The sequence below is a fragment of the Hakea prostrata genome, chromosome 10, assembly GCF_041222555.1.
Source record: "Hakea prostrata isolate BN-2017 chromosome 10, UWA_Hpros_2, whole genome shotgun sequence".
Classification (NCBI taxonomy): Eukaryota; Viridiplantae; Streptophyta; class Magnoliopsida; order Proteales; family Proteaceae; genus Hakea; species Hakea prostrata.
The window spans coordinates 21,087,004-21,091,746 of NC_142609.1; the positions used below are offsets into that span (position 1 = coordinate 21,087,004).

Below are 4,743 nucleotides of genomic sequence, written 5' to 3' on the forward strand. Positions count from 1 at the left end.
TCTTCAGTATGCTACTCTTACGCGTCTTGACATTCAGTTCGTTCTTAATAAGGTCTGCCAATTCATGCATAGTCCCACTATAGCGCATTGGTCTACTGTCAAGAGGACTCTCCCCTAACTCAAAGGAACCATCACCAAGGGGTTATTGATCCACAAATATTCTAATCTAACGCTCTCAGCCTTTTCGGATGCCGATTGGGCGGACTGCCCAGATGATAGAAAATCCACCACTGGTTATACCATTTTCTTGGGCCTAAATCTAGTCTCTTGGATCTCTTGCAAACAAGCAATTGTAGCCCGATCCAGCATTGAATATGAATACAAGGCTCTAGCCAATGCTATCGCAAAAGTAACCTGGCTCCAATTCCTCTTTAAGGAGTCTAGCATTTTTCTCTCCAATACCCCAGTGCTCTGGTGTGATAATGTGGGGGCTACATACCTAACAACAAATCCAGTGTTTCATGCTCACACCAAACATGTGGAGATAGATTATCACTTGTTTGTGACAAGCTAGCAAAACGAAAACTTGAGGTCCATTTCTTATCCACAAAGGATCAACTAGCTAATATTTTCACCAAACCACTTTCATCTTAAAGATTCAATCTCTTATTGGGTGATCTCAATGTCTCCTCTCTGCTATTGCCATAGGGACTCTACCACAGCAAATTGCAAAGGCCAAGTTTGAAGAGTTTAATATCAAGTGAATACTTCAAGTTTTTCAATCAAAGGTGGAGATCCTTTCAAATAATTTCAAATTTGAAACTCAAAATCAAAGTTACAAGACAACTCAAATACCTTAGCAGTTGGGCTCTCTTGAAGATTCAAAATTCAAATTTCAACAGTTGGACTCTCTCAAACAAGATTCAAAATTCAAGAGCTGTAACTTTGTTGGAAACTCTTTATGAATTCTTTTATAAGTGATGTACATATCATTCAACATCAATATACGAAATCACAGCAGTTTTCCAATCATGGATGTAGGTTGAACCAAGCAACCGAACCACGTTAAAACCTTGTGTCTTCTTCTCTATTTCTTCTTCCTCCTCACATACAGTATCAATTTTCAACACGTGAGATCTTGTCTTAATTCCTTTGCTTTATTTGCTTCAATTTTCAATTATTAATTAAATATTTTCAAATACAAGGCTACACCTCTAGTCTCAACCTATTCATCCCCCTCCCTCTAGTTTTACTTTCACATATTTCCCCAAATTGTAAACAAGCACCATTTAACAGAGTAACTACTGGGACATTAAAATCAAAAGTCCAAAGGTGGAATGCCTTGTTCATTCCAGAAGAAATTGGTTGGATCAGCCATTTTCTTCACAGATGCTAATCTCCTGAAGTTGTGCTTGAAATACTTATAACCCCAGGCGCGAGCTTCCGTGTAGCTTGTATTACGTGTATGGCTTTGACCCAAATCAAGATCCTTATAGTTGAAGAAAGCAGACCTTGGAGACTTGGAAACAAATGGGGTCATATACATGTAGATCTTTCTCAGCCTATCCATTTGATCGTTGGCTGTCTTAGTCCCTCCATCTCCCCAATACATGTAGTATTGAATATTGTACAAGTTCCCAGCTCTATGCGGGTATGGTGTTTCAGAGTCTGAGATCTGATTTAGCCTTCCACCTAGAGGATCAAAGATCACCTGTATGGTGATATTTTCTGTTAAAATCACTTTCCAGAGACCTTCCAACCCAGTTTCAGACATCGGTTGCTGCAAATAATCAGACTTGGCCTTGTAATAGAGCTTGGGCTGTAAAGACCTGTCAAGAATGACATCAATAGAATCTTCCTTAGTAAAGCCAGCAGAATATTTGGCAGCGTTGACCCAACTCGTCTCAATACAGTCCTTGGCTTCCAAACCCAGCTCAGGGAAACGTTTCTGCATCAAAGGGAGGAGTTCCTTGACCCTTCCAAGGAACAAACATTGGAAAGCAACTCGGATAGTGGTTCCCCCTTGTGTGGAACCATTTACAACTTCTGCTAGTGCTCTTATAAAGAGTTCTTCCGGGAAGTTGTAAGCAACTTGTTGCCATTTAGTGACAAGTTTGGTTGCACCTTGTTCTAGAGTTCTTGTGACGTTAAAGACAGTCACAGTAGCTGGAACAGGAACCAATTTAAGTTTCCATGAGACGATGATTCCAAAGCTTGCTCCTCCTCCTCCTCTAATGGCCCAAAACAGATCTTCACCCATTGATTTCCTATCATGGACTGTCCCTCTAGCATCCACAATGTAGGCATCAATGATGCTATCAACAGCCAGACCATATTTCCTCATCAGAGTTCCTATGCCGCCTCCACTGAGATGCCCACCAACACCTGCAGATAAGAGAGTCAAAATCAAATTGAAACTGAACGGGACAATCTAAAAACAGCTCAGGTTTAGTTTTAAAATCTGTTAAATTAAACAGTTAAACCCTCAGGAAGCCGAAGTGACCATACATGACCACTTACCTACGGTGGAGCAAAGTCCAGCAGGAAAACCAAGGGTGTTGCTTTTATTCGCAACGTGATAATAAACTTCTCCAAGAGTAGAACCAGCCTGAACCCAAGCTGTACGTTGCTGTGTATCCACACTGATTGATCGAAGATTGCGGAGATCGACTAGGATGAACGGAACATCAGATCGATAAGATAAACCTTCATAGTCATGACCTCCACTTCGGACTTTGATCTGCAACCCATTTTTCTGTGAACATAGAACTGCTACTTGGATGTGCGAATAATTTGTGGGTGTCATGATCAAAAGAAGGTTTTGCATATGGTAGGAATCTAAGGTTCATTAGTGAAGATCTCAAGATAGGTGTGAAAGAAGAGTTGGTAGGGGTGAACAGAACTTCAGAGATTGGTGTGGTGTCATCGGAATAATTAGTTGATGACATACACTTGAAGAATTTTTCAGAGGTTGAAGTTGAAGTTGCCAGAGAAATCGACGAGGATATGAAAACTAAAAGAAGGGTTACGAGGATTGGAGAAGTTAAGAGATCCATCTTCTCTCTGGTTTTGGTTCACTGGTACATTTGGCATCGGAGATGGTACTTTTTTATATTGGCTAACCAATCTGGAACTTCCAATCCATTTTGATTTCTCCTACTGTCGTTGTTCCAAATGGATAAGACTGTTTCGTATCACGTGCCGCATAAGGAAGTCCTGCTTCATCATTTTTTCTTCTTTGTCTTTGTCTTTCTTTTTAGGTAAGAAACTGATGCCCTCTCTAGCTCTGACTGTTGAGGTTTTTTTTTGTTTGCGTGATAAAATTGTCATATTCAGAATAGGACAGCACACTGCAGGCCGTTACGTGTAAATTACTTCCTTCGATGCTGCCCCGGTCCTGCCACTAGCGGATAGGATTCCACTTATGTTGTGGCAGCCGTTTTCCCCACCCTTTCCTTTTTTTTTCTTTCCTGCTGCCCGGATACCTATCAAGGCACTGAGAATAAGAATCTCACCCTTGGTTAGGAAATCCTCATTTCAGTAGTTTGTGGATGGCATCTATGATAAGAAGGAAGATTTCGGATCAGCTCCCTTCGTGGGAGAACAATGTGTTCCCTGGACACTGGACACTTTTGAACCGTACAATAGGAATGGGACCAAGGATGAGTCCCACTGAAATTGCACTTTTTATTTTTTTAATATTTACTAAGTAGTGGGAAAGCATAAGGGGAGGACATTGTTCTCCCTGATGGGGAGATGATCCGACTTGAAAGGAACTTGGGTACTACATAAGGCTGATGTGTTGCATACTATATTTGCATACTTTAAACAATATGGAGGATATGTTACTCAACAAGGAGAGCCACAGAAAATGTTGTTGCCTTATTATATTTGCATATGTTTTACAATGTCAATGACGGAGAGCCACAAAAATGCTAGAGAAGTAGTGGCCATGAAATGAGATGCTTTTATGTATATGCTACCCATCCACTGTTTGTACAAGGCAGAAGAAGAATACTTCGAGAAATTGTGCAGGAAAGGGAGGCCCAGCTTTGTATTATTATTGGAAATAAAACAAAACGATGATGTTATTTTTAGGCTTGCTAGGAAGTTGAAGTTTAATGATCATTTCTCTATAAATTTTGTTGGTAATTAAGGGGGAATAGGTACTTATGGAATGGTAATATCAAACTCTCAATTCTCTCAAGTTCACCTCATATTGTTGATTTACTTATTCATGTTTCCTCCTTTGGTTTAGGGTTTAGGGTTTAGGGTTTCAGATTGACCCTCATATATGGACATCCACAGATGGAGCATAGAGATCTTGTCTGGAGCGAATTAGCACACTTGAGCACATCTGTAAGTAGCCCTTGGCTTGTACTTGGTGACTTTAATTAAATATTATGCAATGAGGAAAAGTGGGGTGGAAGAGCAAACCCCAAAGCCAATTGGATAGTTTTAAAAGAACCATTGAGTCCTGTAACCTCCTAGAGGTTAAATGCATGAACCCTAAATTTTGTTGGTCAAATAAAAGGCAAGGTAGGGATCTAGTTAAGGAATGTCTAGATCGGGCTTTTATCAATATGGATTTCCTTGATATTTTTGGGTGTATCTAGGGACCTAGGTATGCAATGATGGGCTCTAATCATATATACCATAAGTCACACTTTACCCTCTAAAGCGTAGACCTATGCGATTCCTTTATGAAACTAAATGGGAGGATCATCATGATCTCTCACATCAAATTAGCATAGGTTGGGATTGTTCTGACCCTAGCTCCCACCATACCAACTTTAGGTAAAA

At 40.2% G+C, this 4,743-nt stretch overlaps 1 pseudogene across 1 annotated transcript; it reads right to left on the reverse strand.

The window, feature by feature from the left end:
• Positions 1-1,023: 1,023 nt before the first annotated feature.
• On the reverse strand, positions 1,024-3,039 carry LOC149002278 (tetrahydroberberine oxidase-like; annotated as a pseudogene). The gene is made up of 2 exons (XR_016170244.1): positions 2,461-3,039; positions 1,024-2,325 (listed from the first exon to the last, which is right to left on the reverse strand). The product of XR_016170244.1 is annotated as a tetrahydroberberine oxidase-like (transcript).
• Positions 3,040-4,743: the final 1,704 nt, after the last annotated feature.